The 17,750-nt window shown below is 39.6% G+C and overlaps 1 protein-coding gene across 8 annotated transcripts in view; it reads right to left on the minus strand.

Annotated features, from left to right (window-relative positions):
- LOC122557205 (Krueppel-like factor 8) overlaps positions 1–17,750 on the minus strand; it is a 188,897-nt gene that overhangs the window by 80,102 nt on the left and 91,045 nt on the right. Inside the window, exon 1 of one of the 8 annotated variants that reach the window (XM_087992073.1) lies at positions 10,299–10,453. The exons of the other annotated variants lie outside the window; for them this stretch is intronic. The gene's annotated coding sequence lies outside the window, so the exon portion shown is untranslated. Of the gene's footprint in view, positions 1–10,298; positions 10,454–17,750 lie in introns of those variants that run through there. 8 annotated transcript variants of the gene reach the window in all.

The following is a 17,750-nucleotide window of genomic DNA, read 5'->3' on the forward strand; positions in this document are numbered from 1 at the left end:
GCAAGGGGCCCTGCAATTTCTTCTCTAACCTCCCACAATGTCCTGGGATACATTTAATCAGCTCCCAGAGATTTATCTATCTTTATTTTTTTTTAAAAGAGCTCCAGCACCTCCTCTTCCGTAACGTGGACTGTTTTGAAGACATCAATATTTATTTCCCTGAGTTGCCTAGCCTCTACCGTCTGTTTTCACAGTAAAAACTGATACAATATTCATTTGGTATCTCTCCCATCTCATGTGATTCCACACATAGACAACCTTGTTCATCTTGAAGGAGTTCTATTCTCTCCCTCGTTGCTATCTTGCACTTAACATACTTGTAGAATCTCGTTGGCTTATCCTTAGCCTTAACAGATAAGGTTATCTCATATTAAATGATTTCAATCAGCAGCTGGGACTAAACAAATTTAAACAGAGTTAATATTTAAAACATCTTATAGAAGACAAACAGACTGAAGTTTCTTAACACCTAAACTGAATTCCCTTTTATATCTGCACTGCCCTATTGAAAGAAGTTAAGTATTCGTGACAGAGGGGATCATTAACAACTTGTGAAACAAGCAAATGCATAAAATCATCTTTTCCCTCTAATCCTGAACCATGGAATTGCCTGGATAGTCATCCCAGCACGTGGAAGTGAACATGCAAAAGCTTTTCTTTGCACAAACAATAAATGGATACGGCTCCATCTGCTTTAGTGCTGGACAAACCAAGCGATTGAGAGGACAAGGCAATTGCTGATGAATGCGAATTTTAAAATTCCTAAAGAAATTCTCAGTACAGTAAGTGATCAAGGATACTCTTTTTCAGTTATGGCTCGAGTTCAAAGGTTTCCCAGGTTCCTAGAATCAAATCTGGGTAATGTTAGTTATTGATTCACCGGGAGCCGCAATTCAGGACGACACAGAAAACCTGGAAGTTTAAAAGTTCCTGACAGGTTTGGTTTCAATTGGCCAGAAGGCGGCACAGAGCCAGGTTGATCCAATTGCTGATTACAAGCGACTATCTGCCACCCAGTCCCATTGGAATGCGAGGGGTGGACGTGGACGAGGACGAGGACGAGGACTCCAAGTGGCTGTGTATGCACCTGCATCGAATCGCTACAGTGTGGATGCAGGCAATTTGCCCCATCAAGTCTACACTGACCCATATTCTCTGCAGAGCATCAGACCAACAGACAAACAGACCAACCCCACACCCCATGCAGTCATACATTTCCCATGGCTAACCCACCTAACCATGCACACTGTGGGCAACTTAGAATGGCCCATCTACCTAACCTCCACATCTCTGGACTGTGGGAGGAAACCAGGGCACCTAGAGGAAACCCACGCAGACACGGGGAGTGTGCGCAAACTCCACACAGTCGCCCGAGGATGGAATCGAATCCGGGTATCTGGCACTGTGAGGGAACAGCACTGACCACTGTGCCATCCCTTTGCATGTGGGGTGATTGTGGGGGAGGAGGAACACTGCAGCGTCCACAGGGATATTTCAGATTTCCCAAGCCACAGGGATTCCAATTGATCCATTAACTTGCAGAGCACATGAAATCAGAGGCTTTCAGCCTCATTAACATATTTAACCTGCCTCCTGGAGTAGGTTTGTAGGCCATCGCCCACCTTGTAAATCCTGGAATTCAGGGGGCAAAAATGTGGTTTCCTGAATGCTCAGAATTTTTATCCACTTAATCTAATGCCACCTCTGAATATTCCCATTTCATTCCATTGGCTAGCTAGAGGTCAGTGAAGTTCTGGGGCAGTGAGACCCTAGATTTTCCACATGGCAACATTTCAGTCCTTCATGTGGACACTAAAAATGAGAATATTCACTGAGTCAATCTACTGCCAACCTTTCTGTAGCTTCTTCTAGACCTAAAACTCAGGAGATCTCTGCACCTCAACTCTGGCTTGTTGTGATATTCGATTTCCAATGCTCCATATTTGACAGCCATGGCTTCAATGTCCAATTTCTGGAATTTTCTCTCTAACGCTTGCTGCTTCTTTCTCCAAGATGTTCCTCAAAACCTAGCTCTTTCAGAGAGCTTTGGCTCATTTGTCCTAATTATGTGGTTCTGTTTCAAATTTATTTTCAAAGCTCCTTGCAGTGCTTTAATGTTGCTATATAAATGTACATGGTTGCAGTTATTGACTTGGACCAGATTGTCCCTGCTACTTTATCAGTTACACAACTGTGCAATTCAGGAGGACCCAGTAAAGATGGAAAGCACCAGTAGGAAGGTGAAAAGAAAAAGGGCAAAGCGAGCAAAAACAACGCATAACTGACAGCAGAAACAAAATCAGATTATTTTCAGCCTTTCACGCATGAACAAGAGTTTATTGCAGACTGCTTGACCGTATACCAGATTAAGCAAATAGTCAGGAATATGAACATTTGTCCGGTGGAATAGTATATCTGCTGAACGGATCCAAAATAGCAACCATTTATGTCACCTCACGTATTAAGAAGGAATATAGTTCTAAAGTAAGCTCGGATTTGAATAGTCTATCTTCGTTGCTTAAAGTGCAAGGATGTCAACATCCTGGCTGCCATTTTGTTCGGCTAGGAGAGGAAATCAGCAGCTACTTAGAAATGAAATGACAAGTTAAGATTTATACAAAGTGGGATCAGGGAGAAAGAGAAGCTACAGGGAAGGAGAAATAGATCAGAACATGATTTTGAAAGCCAACACCAGAACAAAAACAACAAATTCTCCAGCCTTTCAACTACAGCTTCGTTTGAAATCATCTGATGTAGCTGACTTAAATAACTGACTAGCTGTTATTGCAGCAAAAATATATTTCACAAGTGATCTTTTGGCACCTCAAGAAATGAAGACGTTTGCCTCATTGTACATCAAGCCACATATTAAAACTAGGCCAGTTATGTGGTTCTCCACCCTATACAGCTGCTCTTAAGTTCCTTACAGCTCACAGCAAGTTTGGGCCATTTTACCACGTCAACATATGTGACAACAAACATCAGTGGGCATCATTGGTTAAGGATGTGCTCAAATAATTTTTTTTCAAATGCAAATGACCTGGATATATGGCATACAATAAAACATAACAGTTTTGCAAGCTAAGCTTCCTTAAATGAAAAAGTTATTTTGCAATGAATTGCATGAAATAGTAAAAGCTCTTTTAAATAGTACAGCAATTAACAAGAATGACCTGAATTTCTGTAAAGAGAAAAAAAAGGGCACAATGAAAATCAGAAGCCAAGTGAGAAGAGCAAAGATTAACAAAAGCCCAGTTTAAAATGATGTGCAGTGTTTTTCCTGCAGAATTCTGAATCCCACCCTTAGGCTACAGTCCCCACTCTATGGGAAACAAACAAGCACTCAGTCACCCATTGCAAATTTCCCAAGAGGGGTTAAGAAGTGGGTTTACTATCCAAGATGGAAGTGAAATACAGATCTTTATTACGAAATTGGTTAATTCACTTTGGATTTGCATCTTACCATAACTGAGACATAAGCATCAGAGTTGAGTACCATCAATTCTGAAATGGTAATTGTTCCTCTCCACAAATATAATACCAATACTTCCTATTTTTACTTCAGGTTTCCAGCATGTGTTGTACTTTGCTTTTGAACAACTTTCTCCAAGACCTCCTTCAATGGCAGTTTTGATCTGTATTCAGATTAAAAAAAATTGTGGTCCATTTTCTTTCAAAATGCTCTTAACAGCAAAGAACTGCCAACATGCTGGGAGCTTCGAGTGTGAACAGAGTATTCATAACTTTTGGTGTACATAGCTAGAAGGAGGAAGTTCAATGCTGTTTTGAATGAAAACAACTGTGAGAAGTGCTTCGCTGTCTATAGGCATTACTTTCAAAATTGTGCCATCTTACAAAGCTTCATCATTTAAAGACTTTTCTCTGACCAAACTTGCAATAGCTATGAGTAAAAGCTAGAAAACCTCCAGTCAGAAGTATGGAGATGCATTTTAGGTTTAGGTGATTTTAAACAACTGCGATTACCTGTCCCCATCAATGTCATTCAGAAATGCAATTGAGTAAAAATAAATTTTTAAGTGTTCGTGGAGTAGTGATATCGTCCCTGCCACTGAGCCAGAAGTCTGGCTTCAACTCCCATCTGCCATGGAGTTGGGAACAATGTCTGTACAGGCTAGTTACAAATAATTAAGCCAATGCAAGTGACATTGTGAAAAAAAAGCTGCAGCATCTAAAATGCCAACACAGCATTCCACACAGTTAAATTAAGCACACAAAAGATGAGACCAAATAAAGCACAGAAGGCGTGACTACATTTTGCGACAACAGAATCATATATTAAACACATTTACAAATTCAGTTCGGAAGAAAATGTTTCTTTCAATAGTGGATGCCTAACTAATGAAGAAATAGTATTTCAATCAAACTATTTAAGGAACCATCTTTAATTACTGTTTCTCTCTTAGATGACCCTGCCTGTTCATTGAGTATTTCCAGCCTTTTCGGTTTTCTTTCTCTTCCTTAATGAGGCTTTCATTTTAATGTGGGTCAAATTCAGTTCTGATGTAACTTCTAATGTCTAGATATAACCCCCAACTTCAATCTTGTCCAAATCCTATAGTGTTCGAAGTGTGTTCAGTGGGATAATTTGATAGACATGAGGTGCAATTTGTTGTGCAGCCTTTTTAACATATTTGCATTGGTTTGATCACTGTCCTCGACTCAGCTAAACCCTTTAATACAACCTATGCACAGTACCAATAGAGACTTAATGGGTCAGACCTACTCCCAGTTCTCAGCCCTCATATACAGTCCTCCCCGTAACACAAACTTAAGTAACATTCTCGCAGTTATCCGCAGTACAGCTGAATAAGCATTTGAGCTCACCACGATAGTGAAAAATTAACACGTACTTTCTGCACCATGTAAAGTAGATCAACTACAACCAGTACATTTACAACATAATTTTACCAGCAAAATGCAGTATTTATGAAAATAGAAAGACATCCAAAAATACAATTTTGGAAGACATAGAGGAATTAAGAAAAATACAATGCTAATAGAGTCATAGAGACGTACAGCACAAAAATTGACCCTGCAGTCCAACTCATCCATGCCGACCAAACATCCCAAGCCAATCCCACCTGCCAGCACCCGGCCCATATCCTTCCAAACACCCATCCAGATGCCTCTTAAGTGTTGCAATTGTACTAGCCCCAACCACTTCCTCTGGCAGCCCATGTCTTACACACACCACCCACTGCATGGAAAAGTTGCCCATTAGGTCTCTTTCATATCTTTCCCCTCTCACCCTAAACCTATGCCCTCTAGTGCTGGACCCTCCACCTCAGGGAAAAGACTTTGTCTATTTATCCTATCCATGACCCTCATGACTTTATAAACCTCTAAAAGGTCACCCCTCAGCCTCCGACGCTCCAGGGAAAACAGCCCTAGCCTATTCAACCTCTCCCTATAGCTCAAATCCTCCAACCCCGGCAACATCCTTGTAAATCATTTCTGAACCCTTTCAAGTTTCACAACATCCTTCCGATGACCTCCCAACTCCTGTAGTGAACACTCTGACCAATAAAGGAAAGCATACCAAATGCCTTCTTCACTATATTATCTACCTGCAACTCCACTTTTAGGAACTATGAACCTGCACTCCAAGGTCTCTTTGTTCAGCAACACTCCCTCAGACCTTACCATAAAGTGTATAAGTCCTGCTAAAACTTGCTTTCGCAAAATGCAGCGCCTCGCATTTATCTAAATTAAACTCTGCCACTTCTCAGCCCATTGGCCCATCTGGTCAAGATCCCATTGTAAGCCGAGGTAACCTTCTTTACTGTCCACAACACCTCCAATTTTGGTGTAATCTGCAAACTTACTAACTATCTCTTGTGCTCACATCCAAATCATTTACATAAATGATGAAAAGTAGTGGACCCAGCACTGATCATTGTGGCATCCCACTGGTCACAGGTCTCCAGTCTGAAAAGCAACCATCTACCACCATCCTCTATCTTCTACCTTCAAGCCAGTTCTGTATCCAAATGGCTAGTTCTCCCTGTATTCCAGGAGATCTAACCTTGCTAACCAGTCTCCCATGGGGAATTTTGTCGAATGCCTTCATATAGATCACGCCACCGCTCTGCCCTCATCAATCCTCTTTGTTACTTCTTCAAAAAACTCAATCAAGTTTGTGAGACATGATGTCCCACACATAAAGCCATGTTGACTATCCCGAATTGGTCCTTGCCTTTCCAAATACATGTACATCCTGTCCCTCAGGATTCCCTCCAACAACGTGCCCACCACCGATGTCAGGCTCACTGGTCTATAGTTCACTGACTTGTCCTTACCATCTTTCTTAAATAGTGGCACCATGTTAGCCAACCTTGAATTTTCCAACACCTCACCTGTGACTATTGATAATACAAATATCTCAGCAAGAGTCCCAGCAATCACTTTCCTACCTTCCCACAGAGTCCTAGGGTACACCTGATCAGGTCCTGGAGATTAACCCACTTTTATGCATTTCAAGACATGGAGCACTTCCTCCTGTGTAATATGGACATTTTTCAAGATGTCACAATCTATTTCCTTACACAGTACACCTTACATGTCCTTTTCCAAGTAAACACTAATGTAAAATACTTGTTTAGTATCTCCCCCATCTCCTGCAGCTCCACACAAAGGCCACCTTGCTGATCTTTGAGGGGCCCTATTCTCTCCCTAGTTACCCTTTTGTCCTTAATGTATTTATAAAAACCCTTTGGATTCTCCTTAACTCTATTTGCCAAAGCTATGTCATTTCCCCTTTTTGCCGTCCTGACTTCCCTCTTAAGTGTAGTCCTACTACCTTTATACTCTAAGGATTCACTCAATCTATCCTGGGAATACCTGACATATGCTTCCTTCTTTTTCTTAACTAAACCCTCAATTTCTTTAGTCATCCAGCATTGTCTATACCTAGCAGCCTTTCCTTTCATCCTAACAGGAATATACTGTCTCTGGACTCTCTTTATTTCATTTCTGAAGGCTTCCCATTTTCCAGTCATCCCTTTACCGTGAATATCTGCTCCCAGTCAGATTTTGAAAGTTCTTCCCTAATACCATCAAAATTGGCCTTTCTCCATTTTAGAGAGGCATTCACCAAATTGATCCTTCAGTAAATAGAATAACACATAAAAAGTTTTCACTGTTTTGTATAATTTGGTATTCTTGGTTCACATGATTAGATTAGATTAGATTAGATTACTTACAGTGTGGAAGCAGGCCCTTCGGCCCAACAAGTCCACACCGATCTGCCAAAGCGCAACCCACCCAGACCCATTCCCCTACATTTACCCCTTCACCTAACACTACATGCAATTTAGCATGGCCAATTCACTTAACCTGCACATTTTTGGATTGTGGGAGGAAACCGGAGCAACTGAAGGAAACCCACGTAGATGCAGGGAAAATGTGCAAACTCCACACAAAGAGTCGCCTGAGGCGGGAATTGAACCCGGGTCTCTGGCGCTGTGAGGCAGCAGTGCTAACCACTATGCCACCGTGCCACCCACAGACGACCTTGAGCCAATTACTGGAGAAGTGTTATCAATTATACCCTAGCCTTCAAAAAGAGGGGAGAAAGTAGTAATGTCTAAATCAAGTGGAAATTCTTCACTTTACAGAAAAGCTTTTTGGTTGAGATAAGATAGAACTTACAGAAAATATGTCAATGTTAACCACAGATGTTCTGTGAAATTCCTGGAGGAAGAAGATGTTTAACCCTAGGAGTAAGAGTAATGTTATGACTCTCATATGTTAGTGAAATCACCTACTTTTCATCTCCATTCACTTTCTCCAGTCTATCCAAACCTTCTACAATTTTAAAGACCTCTATTACGTGACACCTCAGTTTTCCTTTTGCAAGAGAAACTAGACCCAACCTGTTATTTTTTTTGATGTTTGTGCTCACAGAATTCTTGTATCATTCATGTAAATCTCCTCTGAACCTTCTTCACTTCTACATTTTTTTTCAGTAACATGACAGCTCGAATTGCACACGATACTCTGCGCGTGATCTAATTCAATCCAGGTTTAGCATAGTTTCTTTGCTATTCAATTCTCACTCTTTAAATGAAGTCTAATAGCCGATTTGCATTTTTATGGTCTTGACAACCTGTGGTGCATTTTTCAGTGATTGGTAGTCTTATATTCGGAGATCCTTTATTCCTCTTCTCCTAGATTTGCATCTTTTAAGTAATAGATTACTTCCTCCGTTTTCCCACCAAAATGTACCACCTCATTTATTGGTGCTGAACTTTATTTGCTTATTACTTGCTATCTCAGTAAGATTATTAAATGTCCTTCTGTAATGAGTTTAGTCCTCCTCAGTATTGAATGTCTGCCCCAATACACTCATTTAGTGTCATCTACAAATTTAGAAATTTTGTTTTTGATTCCAAAGTTAAAACTCTTCAAAAAAGGATCCCAAAACAGAAATACGGATAGCCAATCCAGCCCATCAAACATACGCAGACATTTAAGACGATCATGGCTGATCCTCTATCTCAATACCATTCTCCTGCTCCCACCCCATCACCTGAGAATGGGAGTTATGTTCACCAGTGGCACCAGGCATTGATCCTGTGACACATGACTTCCAATTATCTGACAGTGCTACTCTCAATGCCCAATCTCTGCTTTGAATTCAGTTTAGCAATCCATCTGCAATCCATTCCTTGTCAATTACTTAAATGATGGGCAGAAGACTTTTCTTTATTAAACTGCTTTTATCTCAAAGAACTTTAAAGTGATCAATCATTATGCTTCAGTACCACAAAGAACATTAACTGCATGTAGCGTCTGTTGCTGCCATTTTTCCTTTAGCATAAGACAGCCACAGAAAGTCTGTCGTTACAAGCAAACATAGCACAATCTTTTCAATTCACTGACATTATGCAACTATGGAACAAGACAATTATGTAAAATGGTGAGGGTTTGCATCCAACAGGGTATTTTACCAGGTGCAGTAATGCTTGTAATCTTCTGTAAAATATGGAAATGAGAGTGGTTATCATGGCATTGAAGAATACAACAGACATTCATTGCAACCATTATATACAAACATTACTTCCTCCAGCACATACATTCTTGACTCTTAAACTATAGTCAGTTCTTCTATAACACAATAGTTCTGTTCTTGTGCAACCCCGTGTTATAAAAAGAATTGAGCTTTAGAAACAGTGCTTGAAATGCTGGCAATGTAATAGTGTTACAGCCAACACACATTTTAAAAGTTTGCGCTGAAGAAACAGCAGCCCCAATTCGTTAATCGTGTTACAGCAAATTTGCATTGACAAAATGTGCATTATAACACAACAATCTGTATTACATTAAAGAAGAGCATTCTTCCAGTAGAGTGCCATGATTCAAGTCATTGAGGATGAGATGGATTAAGATCTTCAAAGCCTCAGGTCACGTGCTACGATGCAGTGTTGATATCATGAAGGAATCTCTTAAAGGCATAGTGACAAACTGACTATGAGACATGACACAACATAAAACAATAGCAACAAGTAACAACATGACAAGATGAATCACTTCCTTCCTGACCTAAACACACCTACAAAAAAAAATGCCAACTGGCATTTCAATATACCCTGTCACATCATTTCTAACCTCTGCAGTCATTCTCAAAACTAATGCAATTCAGTCTCATGATTCCTGTTTACTGTCCCTCCAGACTTGAAAATCTGTTTGTTAGTTGGCATCCAAAATAAATGCAGTACACAAGATTTAGTTTGACCAAACCTTTACCTGACTTCTGACTTCCATTTTACTGTAGCTATTTAGAGGCAATATGCAGAATGCCTTTATTCTTACATGTAGTTCATATGATGTTGTTTCTCAGCTTTGGTATATGAAAATTATAAATCTTAAGTGTAAGATTTAAGTTTAGATCCTGAGCAACAGCATCTTTGCTGCTAGTTCTAAAGTAATACCACTCCTTCTGTTTTCGTTGGTAAAAAAATCCTGTGGGGAGATATCCACTGTGGCACATTTCCTGCCCTTAAACTGTGCTGTGCTTCTGCAGAAAATGAGGGTGTGAAAGTCCTTTCATCACTATAGAAACCAGATATAATTTGTGGAACCTCTCCCTGTAACACCACCCTATTTAAATGGATATGGATCCCACGTGAGACGAGCTCAGCCTGCACCACTGAAAAGCTTTGAGCAATTATTACAAAACAGACACATCAGTACGTATCTCATTAAAATATCACCTCCACCCTTTACAAAGTACACATTAAATAAAAACAAGAAAATAGAATATTTTATCGGCTTACCTCATGATTTTAGGCAGGTGAAAACTCAGCAAGATATCTGCTGTGATATTATGTTCTAACAATTAAACAGGCTGGTTGATACAGGGGCCCTCAAAAGCTAGCAAAGCAAGTGCACATGTAGTGCAATGCAAAATAAATGAGGAAAATTCCAGATTCCGTCCCTAATCTGTGCAGCATTAAAATGATCTCAGGTGGGGCTGTGTTGGAATATGACCTCACAGAGAGGAAGAGCCCACACCCTGTTCCAAAATCACATCCAGTTGACCCTGCCAAACCCAGTTACAATTTTCACCTACAAAAAGAAAAGGGTGGAAACTGAAACACACAGCTGATCATTTTGTAGTGTGCTTCTACACGCCCTGCTACAGATCCTGCATTCATAAAGAATAAAATTCATAACAAACATCCAAGTATTGCTGCTATCTTTTGAAGAAACTGTTGGGAAAATGGGAAGCAGACAGCAACCTGGAATTTTGATTGTATCCCTTTCAAATTTTAGAAAGTGGTTCTGGGCAGATATTCCATGTCACCCACCTTTTCTCATCACAGACAGCATGTGGGGCAAGACCTCCATTTCCCTAAAAACCTCTATCCATTATAAAAGGAAAATAAATTCTTCCATACATTTTGCGCTTTAAATGACCACAGAACCTCCCAAGCATTCTAAAGCCAAAGGACTTTTGAACCATTGTTATGCACCCTGGACAGGTCAACAAAATTCTTGTTGGCCAAATAATAAGCATTCAGAAAAACCTCTCATTTTCACAGGGTTAAGGAAATCAATTAACTTGGTCTGCAAGAACCAAAAGAGGATCAAGTTTTTTTGTTAAGATTTTTGTTTGCTCCAAAAGTGCCTGAGCGTACCTCAGGCAGATTATCAATGACAATCAGGAACAGGGGCATGTCAATGGCCCCATCAGTAAGATCAGAGCAGAGGTTCCAATTCTGGGTTTGGATAAATTGGAAATCTACTGAGCCACGCTCACACTTGCAGATGATGTTTGTAAGGAGAAACATTAGTCTCAAATGTAAGTTTAAACAGCACAAAACTGTGACTACTGTAACTGGTGAGTAATCAGCAACGTCACTTTCATTCACTCAAGGACAACTTTAGTATTATTTTTGATTTTAGAATACAGCTTTCAAGGTTTCATCGAACTGTTCTGAAAAACCTTTGTGCAGAAACTGCAATTGCTCCATAAGCTTACTGAACAGTGTGTGATGGTCAGGCTATGCAATTTAAATTTGAATGGTAAACTTTAGAAAAAAAAATTAAGATTAAACATTCAAAAACTTAATGAAAGCATCAAAAAAAAGCAGAAGATATACTTCAGTGACTAACTTAAGCATGTTATTGTGAAGTATATGTATGTTAAATTCTTAACATACTGGACACAGACGTTTCAGTGACTAAAAAAACTGGCAGATAAAAAGAAATATTGGAGCAGGGCATCATTAATCTTATGGCGCTTTTCAGAAATTTATGAATGTATCATTCTATTATACTATGAAACTTTAACAAAAATAAGAGTACTGAAAAGCAAAAGAGTTTACCAATACACTTCAATTTGCAAGATTTTTGTCATTCTCATAATCCTTTTCCATTCTTGCAGCATTGGTAACTTCACACACCTAGGGTGAGATTTTACTCTCAGGCACTGGGACCTAGTTGCCAGATGTAGTCAGAAGCATACACAGTATAGGAACAAACAGACAGTCATTCAACTAAGATTTTTGGCAAATTGTCCAATTAGTGACTCAAGGGTGGGCATTAAAGACAATGGACAGCCTCTTGAACCTGGAGGACTATTCAGAGGTTTCCCCAGCACACGCTTTTATATTCTTTTCACCCAGGTGGTTTACGGTTGCACGATGCAGAAGGCCAAACAGTCACAATGTAAGGGACAAAGAGATGGATGTAGCCAGTGGAGGTCAACAACAGGTCATGGAGAGGTGATCTAAAAGGGGGGAAGGCATCGGAGAACCACGGTGACTCAGTGGTTAGCACTGCTGCCTCACAGCGCCAGAGATCCAGGTTCAATTCCAGCATCAGGCAGACTGTCTGTATAGGAGTTTGCACATTCTCCCAGTATATGCGTGGGTTTCCTCCAGGTGCTCCAGTTTCCTCCTACAGTCCAAAGGTATGCAGAGGTTAGATGAATTAGCCAAGCTAAATTATCAATAGTGTTCAGGGATGTGTAGGTTAGGTGCATTAGTCAGGGGAAAGGTAAGTAATAAGATGGGTCAATGGGTCTGGGTGGGATACTTTCGGAGGGTTGGTGTGGATTTGTTTCCACATCTAAGAGACTCTAATTCTAATGAACACGTGCTTACTTCCTATTTTTCAAAAAGGCTGTTCAGTTGACTATCGCAGTTCAAGTCAGTTTGAATCTCGGATTTGAGGCATTCACCTCTGTGAAGGTGACATTGCCAAATTTTATTTCAAAGTCCACTGTTCATTTCTACTGAAGTCTGCCACATGGGCGATTGAAGAATACTAAACAGTTTGGTGTGCTCTGACCAACTTTTATCCCTCAATTATTATCACCAAAAGAGATTATACTAGTCATTGCTCCGCTTTTCAGTTTGCGGAGCCTTGTGTGTAAAGTTTATTTTCTACCAGCCTATATAACAGGGGCAGCAATCCAAAAGCAATTCACTGCCTCTAAAGTACTTTGGAACATCTCAAGGAGGGGACAGGATGCTTGACAAATCCACATACTAACATTACAATCTGCAGCTTTTAAAATCAGTTCTGGCAGAAAAGTCTGAACTCAAAGTTTCATCGCTAACTATAAATCAAGGAGAAGAACCACTGATATGTAGTTTCATTTGATTTATCTTCTCATTTGAAAAAAGAAACATGGGTAAGGTAATATTTCGGTCTCTCTTCCTCTTGTCTGATTTTTGGTGATGTTCTTTTGTTGCATCAGCAAAGATCAGTTATTTGCAACCTGGTCTAGTTGATGAATAGTCAAGTGCAACAATGTAACTGACAAGCTGGAATCTATTGTCAACCAAACTCTAAAACAAATTCACTATCCTGCACAAATTAACCAACAGCAGCAATCCTATCTTTCCTCTCTGTAGTTCAAGGAGTCTTTTACCACTGCCCAGGCTGAGATGATTTAGCCTCATAGTTGTAACGGTTAACATACTGCAATGTTTCTTTTCACCGTGCCTCAGTACCATATCGCATTTGGTTTGCCAAATTTGATCGGATTGTGTTACTGGAGGTTCCATCACATGGCATGCTGCCTCCAGTCATGAATCCTCCCCCCCGAGCTCTATCTCCAGTATTTTAAAAACACAAATGTTTTGAGATTTTTTTTCTTTCATACCCAACCTTTTCCCTGGATATCTTGTGCACTCGCCAGATTTTTCTTCACATTTCAGAGTAACCTTGCAAGATTGGCAGTCCTATTTCTTGTGCCTATTTACCCATTAGTTATTGGGATTGCTGAGTACTTTCTTTTGAATTAACAGTTAAAGTGAAGGGGTCCACCATGATGCTTTACAGGAATCAAAATTGAAACAATTTCTGACAAGAAAGAAAGGAAGAAATGGAAACGAGGGCAACTTCACATCATTCTTTATCTTACACAATTGTCAACTGAAAATATAAACAAGACTCAGGTCATGTGCAACATATTGGTATGATCTAGAGAATAGGCCAAGTCAGTTGTGGAGATGGGTGAGGTTTAGCAATAACCCTGGAATAAGTGGCACAGATCAATTTATTCTGAAAAAGGTCATCTTTCCTCCTGTAAATATTAAAGGATTGGACACTCTGGAGGCAGGAAACACGTTTCCGCTGATGGGTGAGTGCCGAACCAGAGGACACAGCTTAAAAATAAGGGGTAGGCCATTTAGGACAGAGATGAGGAGAAACTTCTTCACCAGAGAGTGGTGCATGTGTGGAATGCTCTGCCCCAGAAGGCAGTGGAGGCCCAGTCTCTGGATTCGTTTGAGAGAGAGTTGGATAGAGCTCTCAAGGATAGTGGAATCAAGGGTTATGGAGGTAAGGAAGGAACAGGATACTGATTGAGGATGATCAGCCATGATCATAATGAATGGTGGTGCAGGCTCGAAGGGCAGAATAGCCTACTCCTACACCTATTATCGATAACACAGAACCTGAAATGTCTCCAAATTCCCACCTCGATACTAGGAAGAAAAGAAAAGCCTGTTCTTATCAAACCACCCAAGTTTTTATGAAGAATTAGGATAAAAGAGATGGTGCTATAATTCAAATGGAACTATATTTAAAAGTAACTTTTTTTAAAATACAGGGTTGATATCAGCCAAGGAGTGGACAGTTCCACCATGCAAAATGTTGGAAATTCACACATCTTCCATGGGATACATTGGCCACCCTTTGCTGTGATGAATTCCTCTTCACAACAATTCACATTAGCAAGAAGTTCACCAGCTCCTTTGAGAAACTTCATCTAAGCTAAAGACAAAAACAACCAGATTTTAACTCAATTCATTCTCAAGCATCAACCTATCACACTATAACAGTGAACAGTGAAAAATAAAAAAACAAAAAATACTAATAAAATATCATATCACTGAAAAGTAACCCAGCTGGTTTAATGTGGCTAAACAGCACTTTAAAAGTTAACTGAAAACAACAAATGCTGAAGATCACAGTAGGTCACGCAGCGTCCATGGAGTGAGAGAGAGCAAGCTAACGTTTCAAGTCTGGGTGACTCTTTATCAGAGCTGAAGTGAAGTATGGAGGGATAGCATTTACGCTATAGTTCGGGGGTGTGGTGGTGGGGGTAGTGGGTACAGGGTGCTGATGAAAGAAAAGATGCTAGTAGCTTACATTAAGTGATCCAGAATGCGAGAATGCCAGAACAAATGGTGTCTCCTGCCAGACTCGATAGGACAGTAAGTGGGACAGGAAGGGGAGGGCATGATGACAAGCTAAAAAGAAATGGTTCACAATTTAAAAGTGCCCTGAAGAAGCCTTCTTTGAAAATTAATATTGAAATTCACATGTATGCATTTATTAGAATTGCACGAGATTTCACAGGGTAGATACGCTTTTCAGACTTTTTTTTTTAAAAACAAGCCCTATTCATTGGCGAGTGTTTTTCAGCATCAATTAGTTGAACACTTAAACTGTTGATGAGTTTTTACATTTCCTCTCTAAATACAGGCTGTAATTTAAATCAGTACTGAGCAAATATAATACTGTGTTCATTTATAGCTTAACTAGTTATACTATTTATAAAACAGTCCCAGCAGTTTAGAAGTTTGCAAATTTAATAGTGCTAACTAAGAAAAGGAAAGGAGAGAAAACAGAACTAAAGGCCAGTTAGTCTGACATCATTCATTGGTGTAAGGAAGTCTTAAGACTACATTTAGAAAAGCATAATATGATTAGAACAAGTCAGCTTGGTTTTTACGAAAAGGGAAATCCTATTTTGATGAATTTCTAACAAATTTTGACTTTGCAACTGGAAGGGTGGATAAAGGGGAACTAGTAGATGTTATATATTTGTTATATATTCTGAAAGGCTTTCAATAAGATGTCACACAAAAGGTTAACATATTAAGCACTCATTTGAGGAGAATATTTGCATGGGTAAAGAAAGGTAAATATACTAGAAACAAAAATCAAGGAAATATGGGATATTTTCAAATTGGCAAGCTGTGACTTGAAGAATATCATAAGCTTCGGTGCTAGGACCTCAGCTATTTATAATCAAAGGAAACAATTTTGGAGCAGAGAACAGAAGTCTGAATTTTCATATCCCAAAGCACTCAAGTCAGACCAACCTTATTAGAAAAGTACACAAATGATGCAATCTTTGCTTAAAGGGGCTGTTGTTAGGAGCTGGGATGGGGAGACTTTGTTGCATTATGGCACTTTAGGCTCTCTCAACCTCAAAGGGTACTACAAGCATTTTTGCCAGTGGTACATTCATAACAGGAAATTCTTTAAAATAGGTCAATTGAAATTTTGTATAATTGTCCACCATGCCCAATAGTTTAACACTTTCTCCCAACATCTTGTTTTTCTAATTCCATGCAAGTTATGGGATATCATCCACAGAGTCACTTCTTCACCCCTACTTAGGACTCATGGACCTTCTACTCTCTATGCAAGCTCATCCAGTATCCACCATGGACAGATCTTAGGTGGAATAATGAGAAGAAATAAAGTTCTAAAAATATAATGTTTGATTATATTAAAAAAACATACCTTGAAATTGAGAAACTTGAATTTGCTTGAAAATGAGTAATCTGTTACAAAACAAAACCTTCTAGTCATTCTGCTCAAACTGCTAAACCTTTAATAACCTCTTTTAGCTGACAATCAAACCACAAACTCAATAATGTTCTACTGAGATAACTACCTTTTGGATATCAGGCAAATATTAAGAAAAAGAGTCTTAAATGCAAAGTTAACAAGCAACTACTATAATTGCCAGAATAGAATAGATTTAAAAACCCTTAGTGACACCTATAGTTAGTTTTATTTTTAACTTTAAGAAACATTGGAGGACTAAATAATTTCACATCATAACAGTTACATCGACCTTATCACCTTCAAGATTATTTACACCAACTCCATAAATTTGAGACTCCAACAATGCAGGTTAAGACTCTTGCAACAACCAAAATGAGACCTGTTTCAACTTAGCACTGAACTCGAGTATCCTTGCTGAGTTCAAGCTTTGTTCCTGTGTGAATCACACGCACCAGCCTTTCCCTACTGTTGGAAATTATAAATGTTACAAATGAGGTTAGCGCTGCCACATCTGGGTCCCACCTACCATTTTGGAAGTTCAGCTGGGTCTTCACATCTCCTCATGAATCCAGGCTAGGGAATTTTATTTTTCAGGTGGGTGACAATACAAAGCTGGGTAGGAATACAAGCTGAGAGGAGGACACTAAGAGGTTTCAAAGAAATACGGATAGATTAGTCAGTAAGTAACAAGATGATAGATTGTGTATAATATGAACCAAGTAAGAGTTTATTCGCTTTGGTTGCAACAATTATGAAGTAAAGTAGCTTTTTTTAAAAAAATGTGTAAAAAGATGTTGGAAGATCACACAATCAACCATACTAGAGTCAAGGAGGGTGGGAAATACATGGATAGTTTACCTTGGCCAGTCACTTAAGTAGTCATTTATGACAGAGCTGTTTTGCTACCGTGAGGGTGACATAGTGGCTATGGTTAACACTGCTGCCTCACAGCACCAGGACCCAAGTTTGATTCCAACCTTGGGCAACTGCCTGTGTGGAGTTTGCACATTCTCCTTAAGTCTGCATGGGTTTTTTCCAAGTTCCCTGGTTTCCTCCCACAATCCAAAGATGTGGGGGTTAGGTGAATTGGCCATGCTAAATTGCCCATAGTGTTCAGGGATGTGTAGGTTAGGTTCATTAATCAGGGTTAAATGTAGAGTAATAAGTTAGGGGAATGGGTCTGG

Source organism: Chiloscyllium plagiosum, unplaced genomic scaffold (genome assembly GCF_037043375.1).
Source record: "Chiloscyllium plagiosum isolate Xiang-an unplaced genomic scaffold, Cpla_swu_hap1 HiC_scaffold_11, whole genome shotgun sequence".
In the NCBI taxonomy this organism is placed as follows: Eukaryota; Metazoa; Chordata; class Chondrichthyes; order Orectolobiformes; family Hemiscylliidae; genus Chiloscyllium; species Chiloscyllium plagiosum.